Raw genomic sequence first — 19898 nt, 5'->3', positions numbered from 1 at the left:
GAGCAATGGGAGCTGTAACAACACTCCCATCATGATTGTACCAAGCAATCCAAGGATATCCATCTTAGACAATTACTGGTGGATAGCATACAACGCACATGCTAGCATTTTGGATGTCCTTTTTTCTGTGGTTTTTCCTCTGTCTCTTCCTTGCAACATCCTTCCTTGGTATCCCTTTATCACTTGTACTCCAGATTAATTTGTCTGTTTTAATTAAGTGCCCTTCCGTCTATGTGACTTCCACGTTCTTCTCCTTGCTTAGCTGCGTACCCCAATTCTCTTTGTATTCATCACTGAATAAATTAGTCTTAGTGTCTGTTAGAAGTTGGTTTACTGTCTGACTGGGGTGTGAGCCCTAGTCAAGCAGCAACCACAGTCTTAGGCCGGGTAAGTCACAAGCAAACCCCAAATTAACCTCTGTTAACCTTCTGGTAGCTTGCACAGAGCAGTCAGGCTAAACTTTGGGAACATTTATAAAGTATTTGTGCAACACTTCAAATAGTAAAACAGAGAAAACACCACACAAAAAGATCCCACACTCTGCGTAGTATTTTAAGTTGTACTAGGCAAAGTCGCACCTTGACAGCTGCCTCCCAACCTATGTCTTCGATTACTCCCACTTCCTCCTCCCATTTACCCTGCAGCTTGTGTAAGGTATCTAGCATGGTATTATTAAGGGTTTTGTAGGAAAGGGAAATCGCCCCCGTCCATGCTCCTCTGGCAGGAGCCGTCCTTCTAGTGGGGCATATTGTGGAAAGCCATCTCCAGGGAGCCCCTCAGCCCTTTGTGTGTTGTATTTGAGCGTATTTTAGGAATTGGTTTGTATTCATCCAGTGTTCTTGTTGAAGCGAGATCAGTTTAATGTCTCCACTCTCAAGTAGTCCCCCACCTTGGAGATCTTGATCGGGTCTCAAGCCTCTAATCCCTGTAGTGTCCGCATTTTAGTGAGCCATTTCCCTTACAACAAGGGCGTTTATTTAGTAGGTTTACCGTTCCATCCAATAGTTTTCGTCACTTTACCCCAGGCCTTTAGTGTAGCCTGTTTAGCTGGGAGGAGACGCCCAGCCCCCTTACACCCATAGATGAAGATGACATGTAGGTAAGGTCTATCCACGCATTGGGCCCGCTTCATCCTGAAAGTTGAATGATGGAGGGGCGGCAAACCACCAATTTTCTGACATTAATAAGGTGGGTGGCCCAGCAGTAGGCCTGTATGTCAGGCAGGGCTAACCAGCCTTTATATTAATTGTGGTGTAATGTTTTTATGGCTATTCTGAATTCTTACCATCTCATGATAGTCTGCGTGTTACTTTCAATCTCATTGAAGGTCTTTGGAGTAATCAGATCATATATTCTGCTGGGCATAGAGTAGTTTCTGCAAGAAAGCCATTTTAAATAGGGCTGCTGTCTTCATCAGAGTTAGGGGCAGCTCTCTCTATCATTCCATCTCTTCCTAACAGGCTCGTACCACCCTCCCTAGGTAACTTTCGTTTCCTGTGTCATGAACATATCTAGGTATTTAAACCCAATGGTAGTATGCGTCAGGCGCGGTGGGCGAGTAATGGTGCTTCTGTGAGAGATAAAGCACAGATTTGTCTCAATTAATGCAGTAGTCCGAGTAACTCCTATAATTCTCAAATAGTTTATTGGTCCGCATAAAGCAAGATATTCTCTTGTACTGCAGACTCTCTTGCAATCCTAAATCTATGAATTTCAGGATGATCACGACCCACACAGGCAAGGGATTCTATGGTAAGGGCAAAGAGGAGAGGGTACATGGGGCCGCCCTGTCTTGTACCTCTACCGATGGGGAACTCAGAGGACAGTACTTTGTTTCCCCTGACTGCCGCCACTGGGACCTGATACAGTAACTTAACTCGCCTCCTATAGCAGGACCATACCCGAATTTAACCAGGTTGCAATCGAGAAAAGGCCAGTGCACCTTATCAAATGCCTTTTCATCATCTAGCGCCAGAAAGACATGAGGAGCTGGTCAATCTCTTATTTCGTTCAGCCAGCTATGAGTTTGTCGTAGATTGTACTGGGTCGAACAGATTGTGAAATTCAATTGTGGTGTCTCTCCCTTTTTGTCTCTTGCCTGTATTTGTTGACATTTGATAAATTGTCTTCCAAATATTACCTGTTGACACATTGTTTTTTGTTACGATATTACCCAACTGGGTTTACAAGATTCCTCCTGTTCTATGTTCCTATTGTAGCTTTTTGTGACATTTTCAGATTGGTAACTTAAAATCCAGATTTACCATTAAAGAGAATTTAAAATTAAAATGCATGTCAATGTAAACGGCATATCTCTAATGTGGACCCAAACTGAAGTTGCCACATATTAAATGTAATACGGTAAGACAGTATTATTACTCAATAGGAAAGATAACCTTTCAACAGTGAAAAACGACTTTAGGAGTTTTTCCACTACCAGGACATATAAAACTTTAACCGTCATGTCCTACTTTTTAAATACCATGTACCCTGCCATATGATACCTTAGCGCCTACATTAGGGTTGAATTATAAGTATTAAGGAAGAAGACTTAGGCCTTTCTTTTCGAGGTTGAAATGGCAGTTTATACCTGTATGACAGGCTGTAATGGCAGGCCTGAGACATGTTTCATAGTGCTACTTCAGTGGGCAGCACAAGGAGTGCAGCAGCCCACTAGTAGAATTTAATTTACAGGCCCTGGGTAAATGCAGTACCATATACTAGGGACTTACAAGTAAATCATGTAACCAGGTGCAGGCCAATTTTACAATGTTGAAGGGAGGGTTAGTAGAGGAAAACGTGTACCGAGTCCTAAATCCAATAAAAACCGGTTCCGCAAAGGACTGCAAAAGTCTTGGGTGACCCTGCAGAAAAGGGCCAGGTCAAATAAAAGCTATGCTGTGTGAATCATCTTTAGAATCTAGTCATAAACTTGCTATATTCTCCATCTGCTAAATGTTACCATGGCGCTTAGAAGCTGTAATACAGGTGCTAACCATGGCAGGAATCTTCATGTTGCTTTTGCTGGTGATGTCATGCATTGATGCATTTATATTTGTATTCTGTGTTGCCTTTTTTTATAGTTTGAGCAGTAGGCTTGAGTTTTAGAAATAAACACTTTAAAGTTCTGTCTTTGAGTATGTTTGTCATTTACAAAAGTAGGTATGGCTTTTTATTGTGTCCACCAACTAATCTAGAGGGCTTAATCGTGACCAGAAAATACCATCTGCAAGAGTATTGCTTAGTGGTTTGTGTATGGGTCGCAGAACAAATGGGTTTATAATGGATGTTGGTGCATTGAACTAAGGCCATGCACCAGCGGGGTTCGAAAACCAAACCCTGCGTTTCGGTGGAACCCCCAAATGGTGACCGTGCAGAGCAACAAAGGTGCTTTTAGGGGAAATATTAGCCCTGTTTGACCTGGCATCATTGGTCTGATTCCCTCTGCTTTTTTGCCTTCTGATCTCCTAACTTTGGTTTTGGTAACCTTAGGAATCTGGGCACATCAACTCTGTTAACCAGTGCTAAAGTGCATGTGCTCTTTACTTCAAACTAGGTAACATTGCTTTCGCCCCAATTGGCATGTTTGATTTAGATACAAGTTCCTAGTTAAGTGCACTATTTGTGCCCAGGACCTGTAAATCAAATGCTACTAGTAGGTTTGCATGTCAGGGCTTGCCCAAAAACCTTGATACTTGCCTTGCAGTACATTTGTGTAATATGTAGCAGAACAAGTTAAAGTCATTCAGCAGCAGCAAGAATTTGTAATTTACCTATCTGGTGCTACAGGCGACATTTGTGTAATAGGAAAACGGCAGCGACATCCAGTGAGAGTTGCGGTTCTAGTGTTCACCCGCCCAGGTCTCAGGAGAGTTTCAGGGGAGCAGTGAAGTATGCTCATAACATTCTGAGCGGCGCACTTCACCTCTAAGAGTTAAATGGCATTGTTGTGTCTTTGCGCAAGTTATTTAATTTAGTGTTGTTTTACGTGCACATGTGTAGGGATCTAGTTTTATCTTAGGCACCAGACTTGTATGAATTAACAAGCTCGAGTCACAATTAAGCTTCTTTGAAAGGAAATATCTCACAAGAGTATAGCAGTCACAAAAAAAGAAGAGAAAAAAACTTACCCGAGGACAGCGGCTCAGTTGAAGAGAGACTATTTTGCAGCAATTCGTTACTGGGTTCACGCAATACAAAAACCTTTAAAAGGAAAAAGGACAATAACTCTATTAACTTAAGTTGATTGTTATATTTAGTAAATGCCTATAAAACAATAGAACTATAAGAAAGATTGGAGGTGCTAAGACTAAATGGGTCAGAAAACAAAATCTGTAGAGATTATTTGGAAGGCAGCTATAGAGAGTTCAGAAAAGACAACTATCAAGACTAAAGAAGAGAAGCTAAATACTTTAGTTTAGAGGGTTTGAGTTAACACACACATATAGACATTGCAAGTGTGTTTTTGTGTTTCAGTTCACCCAGTGTCTCCAGCATTCTCTGTTAGGACCAGTAAGCGCAGACTGTGGAGGGTAGCGAGGTGAACCAAAGAAAACTTGACAAGGCAGTCTCTTCTCTCTGTCCCCATCCCCTTTTTCCCCTTGAAGTTCACTTATCCCTTCATTCTATAGTGGGGGCTGAGAGGAATTCTGAGTGGGGAGTTGGGATCTGTGCAACATTCTGCTTTCGAGAAGTACTGGGAACTACCCTGTGAGTAGACTCATCCTGACACCGCAGCACTGATTTTGCTACCCACTGAAGACCACACACACTGCCAGTCATGCAGTAGTCCACACTAACACCTACACCAACAGCCACACACACCGCCACCGACGCGCCAGTCTGTGCACACCGCCACCGACGCGCCAGTCTGTGCACACCGCCACCGACGCGCCAGTCTGTGCACACCGCCAGCGACGCGCCAGTCTGCACACACCGCCAGCGACGCGCCAGTCTGCACACACCGCCGGTGACGCGCCAGTCTGCGCACACCGCCGGTGACGCGCCAGTCTGCGCACACCGCCGGCGATGCGCCAGTCTGCGCACACCGCCGGCGACGTGCCAGTCTGCGCACACCACCAGCGGCGCGCCAGTCTGCGCACACCACCGGCGACGCGCCAGTCTGCGCACACCACCGGCGACGCGCCAGTCTGGGCACACCGCCGGCAATGCGCCAGTCTGGGCACGCCGGCAACGCGCCAGTCTGCGCACACCACCAGCGACGCGCCAGTCTGCGCACACCACCAGCGACGCGCCAGTCTGCGCACACCTCCAGCAACGCGCCAGTCTGCGCACACCTCCAGCAACGCGCCAGTCTGCGCACACCTCCAGCAACGCGCCAGTCCTCATACACCGCCATCAAATCTCCCAACCACGATCATTTTTATCCTCCCCTGGGGCGTGATCGTATCCCAGGGGAAAGAACAGCATTACAAAAATATATATGCCTGGAGGGGCTAAAGGGATCGGCCCATTGCAACATGGCGCGCTGATGTCAGAGGCGGGAGGAGAGATGCGGAAGCGATTCCGTGTTTTCTCCGTTTAAAAAAAAAAAAGGGCAATCATCCAATGTTTTGCACCAGAGGATCCTTTTTAACCCACCTCGGTGTTAACCAATGGCTGACGGATGCACTGGGAGTGTGCCGATACCGACTTAAGGGGTTAAACCATTTGTCTCCGGAGAACACGCCTCGGGGGCCTGGGGAGGGGGTTGATAGCTAGATTTCTGAAATCCCTTTAGACAGCCACACACAAAAGAAGAGTAGGTGTGACTGAGTAGCCATCTGCATGTTGATGGGTCATCCTGAGCTGGATGGGAAGGAGGAGCCGACATCTTACGCCTGAAACAGCTGTGTCCTGTACCAACAAAATGATTGCATACCCTCCTGGAGTAAGTCTGGGGCCAGGCCCAACTTGGGTGTAAGTAGTGGTCCTCTGACACCACCAAATGAAGGTACTGCTGGTACTGAGGACGTTCTGCCAGGAAGTACTGCTGTGTTCTCGGAGGGATTGCTACTGTGCTGAACTGCATTGCTGTGTTGGCCTGCTGCTTAGTACCTGGGAATGAACAAGACTAGGCTGCATCTCTATATCCCAGAACCTAAGCTCTCTAAGGGCTTGTTGGCTTGCCTCCTGTTTCTGAAGTCTCAGGGATTTGAAAGACTTAGCTTTCATCTTCAACTAAGCACCTGACTTTGCTTGCTGTAAGTCTCTTTGGCAAGTGGTGCCAATCCAGTCCAGGGCCCTTGGAAATTAGTTTAAAATGCTGCATCTGCTGGAAGCTGCGCATCAACACTGTTGTGCAGATCCAAACTGACGCATCTCCTGCTGCGCTATTGATGCATTACTGGTGTTGCAAAGACCAAAACCTGTGCACAAACCCTGATACGCCGATCGGAACCAATGCATCTCCTGGTCTTGAATCTGGATCGATGCATCATCGCTGTTGCAGAGACTAGATTGGCGCATCTTACTTGGGTCTGCATCGCCTCCGGCACCACCACGCCTGACCCAGTGCTTTACAGCAACTGCGTTAGGAAGATTGACGCATCGTGCCTCCAGCATGGACCAGCCCTGCGCATCGCATTCTTAACTGACGTACTTGGAAACCGGTTCTTTGCTCGCAGAACCAATGCATGGCTGCAGTTGGAGAAGAAATCCGGTAGAACACCATGGGGATCACTGACTCATTGCTCGGCTGCACTCCTCATCTCATGCTTGTGACAAGGATTAAAGTACTTTTTCTCAGCTGGCCCTATGTGGGTCCAATTGCCAGCCTGCGCTCCATCGGGGGCGGCCTGACCGCTTGACTGTGCCCCTGTCCAGGGCGGTCCTTTAACTCTTTGAGCACTATTTGCTTTTATGTGCTATTTTTGCCTTTAATCTTTAAAAAATCATATATTGACTTCTAATGATTGGAGTTTTGTCATTTTTGGTCTGGTTTTATTTATACAGTTATTCTCGGCTGTGTCTAAACCGGAGTGGAGTCTTTTCCTGTGTTACTGATTGTAGTACTTTACACATTGCCTCTTAACTTGAGCCTGACTGTTCTGTGCCAAGCCATCAGAGGGCGAGCACAGATTAACTTTAAGGGTTTCTGACTTTCCCTGATTAGAATTGTGGTTCCTGCTTGGACAGACTGCATACCTCTGACAACCAGAGACAAAATTTCTAACACCTTTCATTAGTGTGCACTCCATATTGTTTGCAAGCCCCTTTAATGGGTGATCCAATTTATTTCCTTTTGCGATGTTGTAACTATTTGTTGTATTCAGTAGTGTGTGTGTAATACAGTACTTTTACTTTTTATGAGAAAAGGCACTGGCTGGACAGCAATTTACCAAGTGTTTGTCTTGTTGCTGAGTCCTGAGTACCTAGCATAGAGCACTTCCTGAGTAAGACTTGAACTCCTATGCATCGCTAACCTGAGATTCAAGAGCTAAAGTGTTGCTAGAGTTCAAGTTTGGGGTCTTCAGTGTGGGGACTCTAGGACACCAGTGGCGAAAGACCGCATTTTAATTCCCACCTGTAAGCCCTGGTATTCTTCAACCCATTTTTCTTTTAGAATGCAATAGTTCTATTTTGTTTTCTGTTCTATTTTACGTATTAAATGCCCCTATTCGGTTAGGTGAACAACATATGTGAAACCTCCTTTGTCACCTAAAGTGATTCATGAGTGTATCCCCACTAGGTTATGCTGGTGGGGGAATTAATTCTAACCATTATGGAGTGCAGCTAACTCGGCAACTATTCATGCCTTGATTTTTATGTGCTCTCGTGCCAGCGGAAGCATTATTGTAATACTTAATGTACATTATTGTAGTGTTATAGCCTTAAATAACTTTGTGTATTTATGTACTAGGCAACATGAATTGATTAGCTAGTAGCTTTTTAAAGCAATCATTGTACAGTTTTAGATTCAAGAGAAGGACTGTGTTCTTAAAGTTAGTGTGTCTGTGTTTTCATGTGTAATGAAGGTGATTTAAATTATATTCAATGTTTTACTGGGCTGCATATATGCATTTTACACTTTTATGGTCTGATGACCGAATAAAGTTTATTGAATGTATCTCCTTATCAGGCCTATGAGGGGGTAGCCGGTATCCAACTCAACAATTTTTGGAAGTCTGTTCTACTTAAAACAGAAGTCATTGTCTGTAATGCGTTTGAATGTAATGCGTACAGAAAATCCCTATATTCACTTAGTGATGGAGCCGCAGCTGTGTAGTAATAGAACTTATTATTGCTGATAGCAGTAGTTCAGCTATTATTCTTAATAGTTGTATGTCTAGTAGCAGTAGTTATTGTTCTCGTTGTTAGAGATAATCTTGCAAAACAGGTATACCAGGATGAAAATGTATTGATGGGGTAGGCATCAGGATTGCTATCTATATCGTACTTCTGCCATACATTATAAGGAAATTGTAAGTCACCAAGGAGCTCCATGACCATGTAGCGACACAAGTCCGGAGGCTAGGTTTCCTTTATATGGTCATGAAACTCCAAGGTGACTTGCAATATCCTTTTTAATGTGCAGCGGAAAGATTAATATTTCTTGTAATAAATGGCCATAACTTTACTCTTCCCAAAACCACCTAAATTATTGGTGTTTTTCTCTTGCATATGAAAGAGTTAGTTTGGCTGTAGACGTGCAGTATGAAAACTGAATTTGTAGCGCCAAATTCAAACTTTGAAAACGCAGTTAGTATTTTGTTGCAGAAAAATATTGGAATCAATATAATGTAAATCAAATTAAGAAATATTATCACTTAGTATGTGTAGAAACATGCAGAGGGCACTTTTATTCTCCCCCCTCAAAAGTTGCTAGTAGCTTATGTAATGGAAGACCTCTTAAATCAGGAAAACAGTTACAGAAATGTTTAAAACGCGATCAAAGTAAATGTTTTTATGTGAATTAGGAAATTAATTGTATGTTAAAATGAAAAAGGAGCAGCTTAGCTTAATATTAAAGATTTTACACTTCCATTTGTGAATTGAAGCGTTTTGGGGAGTTTCAATGTATTGCGACGTGTTTCGTGTTTTAATTATTCTAGCAATTAATAAGTTGTAATTATGTGTGGGATTATAATTCTTAGTCGGGACCGGAGGCGAGGATTATGCTATTCTTTCTCCACTTTATTTAATAGCAGCCATTCAAAGTTAAGTAAAGCAGCCGACTATTCCCATGAAACATCGGGAATAAACCGAAGAAAGAATCAAAGAATTAGGAAGGTTTGTAAACACCTTTATGACCTTAGACAAGGCATATTCCTTCATCAGACAGGTGTTTCACCCTCCGGTTTTCTGAGGGGCCGGACGAGGCCGGGGCCGCTCGTCCGGCCGCGCTAACCAGCACAGAAGACAAGGCTTCAATCATGGACAGTAACAGGATTCGGTCAGGTTCGGCAACTTCTATCCAACAAGAGGATGTTGGGGCAAGAACAGAGGAGGCAGAGGCGGGGCATCTCCAGCTCTTCCGGTGAGTGTTCTCCCTTCTAAAAGTGGGGGGCTGTCTGGCACGTTTATTCCAGGCCTGTATTTTCTTCACCGGGGATGCCTGGTTCTACAAACCGTCCAATGGTTTCACATCGATTTTCACTGGGACCCTTCACAACCTGTCCCTCCGCGCCCTATCTCCTTTTCAACAGCGGACGTTGCGTTGGTCGACCAGGAGGTCCACTCTCTTCTGGACAAAGAGGCAATCGTGGAGACGCTCCCCCACCACAGAGGTTTCATCAGCAACCTCTTCCTGGTGGAAAAGACGGACGGCGGCCAACGACCCATCATCAACTTGCGCAAGTTCAACAAATGGCTGGTATATCACTACTTCAAGATGGAGGGGATCCATCTTCGTGATCTTCTCAGGCCCAATGACTGGATGGCGCACCTTGACCTCAAGGAAGCCTAACTTACGATCCCCATTTTCCCTCCGCATAGGTGGTACTTGCAGTTTCTTTGGCGGAACAAGGGGTACGAGTTCACCACTCTTCCATTTGGTCTTTCTTCCGCCCCTTGGTGTCTCACCAAGGTACTCTGGCCAGTGATAGAGCGACTGAGAACGTCCGGTATGAGACTCATCATATACCTGGACAAAATTCTTTTGATGGCTCAGTGCGGGGTGTGGCTAGCCAGCTATCATGACGGATGCAATAGCATAGAGCTCCGCTCAAAAAACCCTACTTATCCTGAGAAAACTGTCGGAGGTGCCCCCAGAGCCTGTACTGCACTGTGATAGGAAGCGTAGGAAGGTCCTTCTCCTACCTGGCCGCCAAGACCTGGAACTCCCTCCCGAACCACCTCCGCCTGACCCAGGACCACCTCGCCTTCAGGAAGCAGCTCAAGACCTGGCTGTTCGAGCAGTAGCAGTCCCCCCCCCCTCCCCTAGCGCCTTGAGACCCTCCGGGTGAGTAGTGCGCTATATAAATGCTGTGATTCATTGATTGATTGATTGATTGATGGTGTAGAGACGTGGCGGGGACTGCTTGAGACGGCCGACGATCGCCTGGGCCGGTACATGGAGGAGCAGCGGACTGCGGCGAAGGGCTGTGTGTGGTGACGGGCAGCCATTCCGTCGGCGGGAAGAGGCGCCGTGCTGTTGCGGGTGACATCGGCTGCCCGGGAGCCATTGTGGAGGAGCTGGTGATGACAAGTGGCAAGGAGGGAGCGGCTTCTTGGAGTGACTGGCAGCGGAGACGTCCCGGGGGCCAGCGGTGAGCGGAGGCGCCGGAGCCCGCCATTGACCCCGGACTGGTGTCGCCTGGTGACCGGCTTCGGCGGGGGACCCCCTGCGCCGGTCGGACTGGGGCAGCGACCGGCAGGATCCTGGCTCTGGCAGAGTGTGAGGCCCGGGACGTGACTTGAGAGGTCCCGCAGCGGTGAGGAGTCTGGGCGAGGATCTGGGCGGCCCGGCTGGGACTGTTACGGGAGTACGGAGCCCGGGAGGGCGCCTGTCTTGTGGAGGCGCGTCCCGCGACTGGCGAGGCCACTACCTCGGAGGTGAGGTGGGGTTGTGGTGTTGACAGCCCGAAAGGGGGCCCCCCCCCCGAGGACTGTGATTGTCGGGTGGGGCAGGGCTGCCCCTGAGCATCGAGACACCCCTGTCTGAGGCCACGACTACTGCGGAAGACAGTGCTGGTTCCCTGGTGCCGGGGGGCACAGAGGCCTGACTGCACCCACACGGCGGGGAGACCCAACCGGGATAACGATTGTGAGGCTGACTGCTTGTGCCTCACAGCACTGAGAAGGGCATCCCCGCCTGCATTTGGGGCTCTCCCACGCCGCCATTCCTGGCTGCCGGGCGCCATCTTAGTGGAACTGTGGGCGCCATCTTGACTCGCCTGTGGGACATGTAGAGAGCCTGCTAGCAGCAGTGGACTGTAATGCCTGCCCTGACTGGGTGGTGGGAACCGCTGACGCTTTGCTGATGTTTGCGATTAAGCGAGGGCTGCCCGGGACTGCGTCGGTGAGCGCCGTGGTGAGCTGAGATACTAGGTGGATTGCTGCTGCGGCGCATGTGGGACTGGCGCCGGCTGTCAGGGACCGAGACTGGAGGGCCGCCGTGGCTGCGTCTGGCTGGAGATTGCCCTCTGGCCTGGGAAGTAGTGATGGGGCAGATAATCGCCCTGGGTGCTACCTGGGGCTGCTTTCGTTACTGCCCTGTTCGTTGGGATTCTGGGAACTGTGGAACGGTGACTCTTTGACACAGATTTTCTGGAGCGGGGGCCCCCAAGGGATTGACAGGTGTGGACTCCTGGGTGCCAATACCTTACCTGGGGGGGGATCGGCTGGGGTCGCCTTGGGGGACTCCTCGAACAGCACCTTCTGTTACTGGACCAGGGAAGTGTTCATCCCGTGGACCCACTCTAGATCAGCAGACTGGGCAGTGTGTGGATGCCATCTGCGCAGCAACTCGTAATGGGTAAGCTCAGGGATAGAGCCCAGCAGAAACAACTAGCTGACGATGGACCAAGCCTGTCGCGTGGCCTGCAGGGTGGCGGTCTGGGCCTGGCGGAGGCCCTCGCAGCCAAGATGGACTCCGTACTGGCGGCGGTGGAGCGGATTGGCACCCCACTGGAGCAGACTAAGATATCCCTTGAGAACCGAATTGATAAGGGGACGTCGGATTTCACCTTGCTTCGCGCAGACCATCGTAAGCTAGCTGATAGTCATGGACCAACGCCAAACTTGGCAGGGACTGCAGCCAGTGGTACAACAGCACACCTCCGCGCTGCAGGACATCCTCGACAGGGTACACGTACTGGTGGATCGCATGGAAGATGCGGAGGGCCGCTACCGCCGCAACAATGTCCGAGTGGTCGGGCTGCTGGAAGGCGAAGAGGGGAAAGACCCGGAGGGCTTCACTGAGTCATGGCTGAGGGACCTTCTGCCTCTGGAGGTGTTGTCCCCGCACTTTGTGGTGGAATGAGCGCACAGGGTGCCAGCGCAGAAGCCTCGTACGGGAGCCCGACCCCGCCTGTTCCTCTTTAAACTGCTTAATTACCGGGACAGGGACGTGGTGCTGAGAGAAACGAGGAAGCTGGACAACTTCACAGTCTGGAGCAGTCACGTGATGTTCTTCCCAGACTATACGGCGATGGTGCAGAGAAGAAGGAGCCCCTATCTGGCGGTGAAGAAGCAGTTGCGATAATTAGGCCTTCCGTACTCCTTATTGTTCCCCTCCCGCCTCAGAGTGATCACCAAGGATGGGGCCCGTTTCTTCGACGTGCCGTCAGATGTTTGGGATTGGCTGGAGGAAACTGGGCAATGGAAAGGCACGCGCCCTGAGCACACGGGAAGGTGGTGGATGGCAGGTGCAGAAGTCGAGGCGGCGTAGAAACCGGGGTGCCCGCCGTGGCCCGAGCATCGGCCCGGCGGCTCCTAGCCTGGCGGAAAAGCGACTCGAGCGTCAGGAGGCCCTTGAAGCGGTTGTGAACTTGGGAGTGGCGCATGGCGAGAGCAGGCGGAATTCACAGTCCCGGAGTGATTCTGGCGCTAGCGGCCCGGCCTCCCCTTCAACGGTGCTCTCTGATGATGTGGTCATGCCAGTAGTGACACGCAGACGGCAGACCTCCTCATGTGATCTCTCCAGGGGTCCTTGGGATGAGACTTGTTGCTCACCTCCGGATTACTGGTGAAGCTGTCTTGCCTTTCTACTGTTACTGGGTGAGAGGACGAATGGCTGCTAAGATATGAATGCCTACCCTGGAGTGTGCTCGTATGGCTGCAAATGCTTGCTGAACTATGGGGTGCGAAGTGTGACCGCTGGACTGCGATCGCCGCCGGCTACTCAGCGTAGGGGGCTCCTTACTGGGAGTCACACGCCACTGCGGAATGGTTGGGGGTGCTCTGTGCGTGGGGGCATCTCCAGAGACTCCAGGCGATAAGCGTTAGGGGTGCAGCGAATTGAGCTTGTTGGCAGCGCACGATCCCAAGCAGCGACCGTGCTGAGTTAAGCTCACTATGGTGAGGTGGTTTTTGACAATGTTTGGACGCACGTTCGACTGGGGACTTGCCCTTCCTGTTTTATTGTTTGTAACTGTTCACATGTTTTTAATGCAGCACTTTGGTCTTCCTGTTCGCGCTGTTGCCCCCAGACCCTCTCCCCGGGGTCTTTTCCCCCCTCCCCGCGGTGCGCGCGCTCGTAGAACTGTTTCATGGCACACACTAACCTAATGTCCTGGAACATCCGTGGTATGCATACCCCCTCACGCCGATATTCAGTATTCTCCTACCTTCAGCGCCACGGGGTGGGAATTGCATTTCTCCAGGAAACACATATGTCATTAGCTGAACTAGAAAAGCTACGCAGACGCTGGAGAGGACAGATCTTTGACACGTCCTTTTCCACACACGCGCGCTGCACTTTGATTTGGGTGCAGGTGGGTGTCTCCTTCATTTGCATGGACACATGGGTGGACCCTGCGGGCAGGTACACGCTGGTGCGAGGGAAACTGAATGGTCAAGAAATACTGTTGGGGTCGCTGTACGCTCCGAATGTGGAGCAGTCTGCTTACTTAAAAAGCTTGAACCGTATTCTCCACCCGTATGCTGGACTTCCCTGGCTGCTTGGGGGGGACTTCAATATGGTACTGGACATACACTTGGACGGGTCCTTCCCTTCCAGCTGCACCGGTAGCATCTAACGCGCGTGCGTTCAGGGATTGGCTCATTTACTGGGGGTATGTGACCTTTGGCGCGTGCAGCATCCTGCAGACAGAATTTACTCCTTCTATTCCCCAGTGCACGACCTCCACATCCGCCTGGACAGAATACTAGGTACAGAGTCCTTGTTTCCGCTTCTTGCTGAGTCCGAGTACCTGGGGAGGACTCACTCAGACCACAACCCGCTTCGATTCAAGATCAGCTGGGAGGCGGACCGCCCCCCGAACCCACGTGGCGGCTACAACCCGCTGCACTCGAGGATGCTGAGTTTCGGTCGTCATTGGGCACGGCCATTTTGGCCTATTACGAGGTTAATGCAGGGTCGGCAAGCAGCGCACTGGTGGAGTGGGAGGCGCATATAGTGGCTATCCGCGGGCATTGCTTTGGGGCCATGTGGAACATACGGAAAAAGTTGTCCGTCTCCCTGGCGAAGCTGGAGCTCCTCCGCTATGAAAAAGAGGTGAAGGTGCGGGTGAGCGCTCGCGCGAGCTCGGCGAACTGCATACTCAGCACTCGTTACTCTTGGAGCAATTGCGCTGTAATAATTACGCGGCGCACACAGCCAGGACGCACGCCGCAGCGGATAGAGCTGGGTGGTTGCTGGCCTGGTTGGTGCAAAGCGAGGGGGTCATGTCCCTATGGGCGCTCTGCGCACTGCGGAAGGGGTCATGGTGTACACCCAGAGGGAGATCTATCGTGCCCTGACTGCACATTATAGGCAGCTCTATCAATCTCCAGGTACGGGGCCTCGACCCGCGCTGGACGCGTTCTTGGATGCCCTTGTCTTACCAGTGGCAACGGATGACCATAGGGGCGAGCTCAACGCTCCACTCACCCTGGAGGAAGTGGGTGATGCAATTGGAGGCATGGCGACGGGAAAAACCCCCGGGCCTGATGGCCTGCCTGCGGAATATTATAAGGCAAATAGAGACACTCTGGCGCCTCTGCTGCTCCAACTGTTCAATACAGGCCTGGATGAGGGCTCGTTTCCCCCCTACCATGCGGGAAGCATTCCTTGTCTCCCTGCCCAAGCCGGACAGGGATCCCACTGCTTTGGGCTCGTACAGGCTGCTCGCAATGCTGAACGTGGACTATAAAGTCTTTGCGAAAATCCTGGCAGATCAACTAGCGGCAGTGTTCCCACACCTAGTGCACTCTGACAAGAATGGGTTTGTGACGGCACAGTCCATATCCCTGAATCTCAGGCGGTTCTTTCGAGTGGCGGTGGAGGCAACGGGAGCCTGGCCCAGGGCAGGATGCCTGATCATCGATCTGGAGAAGGCTTTTGACTGTCTGGAATGGGGGTACCTTGCTGCGTTGCTCTTGCGCTACGATCTGGGTGAGGACTTCTTGCAGGCGGTCCAGCTGCTCTACACGAATCCTACGGTCCGGGTGCGACTGGGTCCATATATTTCCGAGGCAGTGGCGGTGGGCCGGAGCACCCGTCGGGGCTGTCCCCTGTCCCCGCTGCTGTTTGCGCTGGCGGTGGAGCCATTGGCGGAGCGGCTGAGACGGACGCTGGACGCGGGGATTACGCTAGGAGATGCGACCCATCAGGCCTCGCTCTATGCGGACGACCTGCTGGTGTTTGTTTGGGATGTGGCGCATATACCGGAGAGACTGGCCCAGGTGTTGGTGCAGTTTGCGGTTGTCTCGGGACTCAAAGTGAATGCGGGAAAGTCATGTCTCTATTCCTTTATTCCAGGAAACTGAGGATCCAGGGTATTGCCCAGGTGATGCGCGTGTACAATGGAAGGCGGATACCTTTCGATACCTCGGGGTGCAGATTTACAGGCAGGCGGCTAATCTATTTGATGGCAACCTGGGCAGGGCGGTAACCACTTCGGTCCCAAATCCGTTTTTGGACTACTTTGCCGCTGACCACGACCGGCAGGGTGGCCTTGAACAAAATGATTATGATCTCTCGACTCCTGTACTTTTTTGTCAATCAGCCCCTCTACGTACCGGCCTCCTTTTTCACTTCACTCAACAGCATACTTCGGGACTTCATATGGGGGCCGTCCAGACACCGGTTGGCGCTTGCAAAATTGTTCCTCCCAACGGATAGTGGCGAGCTGGCCGCCCCTTGCTCGGAGCAATATTATCTGGCGGCGCGGCTGCAGTGGATCGCCAGATGGCTGGCGGACAGGGGAAGGGAAGACACCGCCACTGCGGATCCACAGTACTCCTTGGAGCGGATCACACAGCTGTTCCATCCGCTGGCGGCGCCGGCACGGCCTGCCCCGCTACTGCTGGCGGTCGCCTACAGGTGTTTTCGTAGAGCTCTCTACATCACCCGGGGGTTTCCACATACGCGCCTGCGGTGCCGCTCGAGGCTTTACTGGGGGGAGACGGAGTCCTCGCGCAGCTCATGTTGGACCACTGGAACGAAGCAGGCATACAAACACTGGGAGACCTCTACCGAGACGGCGCACTGGTCCCAAACGAGACGCTGGTGGAGGAGGAGGGGCTTCCCCCCAGGGGATTCCTCCTGCACCGATCTCTGGTGGCGAAAATTGCGGCCAAGTGGGGGGGACGTGGCGTCTGAGCAGGAGACCCATTTAACCATACACTATCTGCAGGTTATGGGGCGGGGTAGGCACCTAGTGCGTTGGTTTGCGGGGTCATTGCGGATACACACAGGGGTTAGTCTGGCGTCCCTCATGGCCAAATGGGAGCAGGACATGGGCAGGGCACTAACTGACAAAGAATGGGGCAAAATCCTCCAGAATCCAGTGCACATTCCCAGAAACCTTCGATTCCGTAAAATACAGCTCTATATAGTGCATAGGGCCCCCCTCACCCCTGCGCTCGTTAATAGATATTTCCACCGCGCGGATGCGTCCTGCCCAAGGTGCGGAGAGCTGGATGCGGGGCTTCTCTATCTTCTATGGATCTGTCCCAGGCTGACCTCCTATTGGGGTGCAGTAGGCGCGTTACTCTATAGATGCACTGGTCGCACCATACCCTTGGAGTGGCCGGAGTATATACTGCACCAGTTTAAGAGACCACCCAAAGACAAGGCATCCTCCCGCTTCTTGGATCTGGGGTTAGTGGTGGCCGTGCGTCTCCTCACGAGGTGCTGGAAGGCGAGCGATCCGCCGACGGCGCAGGCATGGATTTCTTCTCTTCAGGCGTGGGCCCGGGTGGAGTGGACGGCTGTGCGTAGGGAAGAAACGGTGGGTCTCCGGAGGGAGCCATTGGCAGAGCGTTGAGAATGCATGTTGAGTGCCCTACAACGGGCTGGGGAGACGGGAGACGGGAGGCGCTGGAGCAGTGGATGGTTGAGTGGTATTGCTGGAAAGACCGGGGTGTGCTGTGAGGTGTGTTTCCAGTTTGCCTTACCAATTGAATGGCAACTTAGCTTGTGAGGACGATTGGTCTCCCGGAGAGCATTATGCTTGTGAACGGAGTAAGGAAGCGCGTGGAGAAGCGGGGATGGGTTGTCCTTGATGAGTTGCTTTGGGGGGGGGGGGGACCAGTGGGTATAGGGGTTTTCCTGCAGCTGCAATTGTTTCTAGGTATGTTCCGTTCACTGTTTGGTTTTCACTGTTTTGCATACGAAAAAGTCAATCTTATGTGCATACCTTGTGCTGAGAGGAACCACCCTCATCTATGCTGATACGCAGAGACTCAGCGAGTGGACATCTATGGACTTGCCTTGGGGTGCTGACCCCGGCAGCGCGCACTAAGCTAGTGCGGGGTGGGTAGCCTTACTATTGCTATGTGTACAATCTTCTGCCTCATGATTAGCGGATGCAGGGACTGTAGTGGCACGCCTGATCTGCCCTGATGTGCTTTTAGAGAAGGATACGGGCAAGCCCATCACAATGTGCTGTTCATCATGGTATTGTTTATTCAACAAATGCTAATAAAAAGATTTGACTAATAATTGATGGCTCAGTGTCCCATCACTCTAGCCCGTCACCTTCAGTCGGCGGTCAGCCTCCTTCAGAGCCTGGGCTTTGTGATCAACGAGGCAATGTCCTTTCTTGTCCCAGCGCAGAGGGTTGTTTTTCTCGGTTTCTCAATCCACTCCGTGGAATCTACTCTCAGTCTCCCGTTTCGCAAGATCGCTAAGATTCGTCACAAAACCAGGAGAGTTTTCTCTCAGTCCCAACTCTCCCTCAGGCAACTAGCCTGTATTGTGGGTCTCTTGTCGGCCTCGATTCAAGCCATTTTCCCGGGCCAGCTCCATTACAGAGCTCTCCAGCTCCTCAAGGCACACCATCTACGCAGGGGGCTCCCGTACTCTCGGAAAGTGATTCTCTTGACGGACGCCACAGAGGAACTCCAGTGGTGGCCACCCATATGGAAGCCTGGAATGGGCGTGCGATCTTGGATTCCACGCCAGATATGATTATCGAATCAGACGCCAGCAGGTCCGGATGGGGTGCGAGGTTTGGCGACTTCACTACAGGAGGTGTCTGGTCTCAACAGGAACAGTTACACATCAACTGCCTGGAGCTTTTGGCGGGATCCTTTCTGATCCAATGTTGGACCTAGGATTCAATCCATTTCTGCATCCTCCTCAAAATGGACAACCTATCGACAGTCCGATACATCAACCATCTAGGGGGCACGCAATCGAGAACGCTCTGACATGGCAGCAAATTTCTGGCAACGTGGACTGACGTGTTCCTTCAGGACTGGCGGGGCGAGGCGGGATATGCCTTTCCCCCATGCGCCATGCTAACGAGGGTCTCAGCCCAAGTTCGACGACAGAAAGCGGACGTGGTGTTGATATCACCAATTTGAAGGTCTCAAGTTTGGTTCCCGGTTCTTATGGAACTTTCTTGGGATTCTCCAATCCCTCTCCCCCATTTTCCAACTCTCCTTCTCAGTCCAGACGGAGCCCCTCACCCGCTAATCTCACAAGACTCTCAAGCCCTGATGGCGTGGCGGATTACAGGGGTCGATGGGCAGTCCCAGGCCTTTCGGGAGCGGCTGAAAAGTTCATGTCTAAGGCCTTGGCCTGTAGTACCGCCAAGCGGTACCGTTCTACCTGGCATCGGAGGTATAGTTGGTGTTTGCGACGGAGTCTCAATCCTGTGGCAGCAGATGTGACCTCCATTCTGAATTTTTTAGCCGCCCTGGCGGAGGAAGGCCTGGCTTATAGAACCATTAATACCTTCCGTTCGGCCATTTCAGAGGGCCGTACCATGGTGTATGAGGCTCCTGTGGGGGAACACCCCTTGATTTGCCTCCTTCTTCTAGGCTTTCGCCTTTCTCTTCCCCCGAGCACCGTTAGTCACAGCTCTGGGGTGTCAACCAGGTTTTAAATTTGTTTTTGTCCTGGCATCTGAACTGATACCTTTTTAGGAGAGAGCTTTCGGCGAAATTGGCCATGCTCCTTTGTCTTATAACCTGCAGACGGGTTTCCGATGTCAGAGCCCTGGACATTTCGGGCAGGATATTCTCCCCTACGGGAGTTAACTTCACAATTCGAAGGCTTACAAAATGTGGGACGAAGTCAATCTCTAATTCTGCTTTGCAGATTCTTCAAAGCTATGCGTGGTATCTTGTCTTAAGGAGTACGAGGAAATGTCTGAGGAGTGCTGTCCTCCAGGAGAGTGACAATTGCTTATTGCGCTCATGAAATGACATAAGGCGGTTTCTGCTCCCACTATTGCCCGTTGGGTAAGGTGGGTAATGTCGTAAGCTGTCATTGACCTTCGGGCCTACGGCGTACACTCTACCAGAGGGGCAATGGCCTCTAAAGCGTTTACCCTGGGAGC

At 50.9% G+C, this 19898-nt stretch overlaps 1 protein-coding gene across 1 annotated transcript in view; it reads left to right on the top strand.

The window, feature by feature from the left end:
* Positions 1-19898, top strand: part of KIF15 (kinesin family member 15) — a 927627-nt gene that overhangs the window by 159921 nt on the left and 747808 nt on the right. The gene's annotated exons all lie outside the window — the stretch shown is intronic.

This window comes from Lissotriton vulgaris, chromosome 10, assembly GCF_964263255.1.
Source record: "Lissotriton vulgaris chromosome 10, aLisVul1.2, whole genome shotgun sequence".
Classification (NCBI taxonomy): Eukaryota; Metazoa; Chordata; class Amphibia; order Caudata; family Salamandridae; genus Lissotriton; species Lissotriton vulgaris.
The sequence above is the reverse complement of the archived record's forward strand: the minus strand, read 5'-3'. Positions and strand labels throughout refer to the sequence as shown.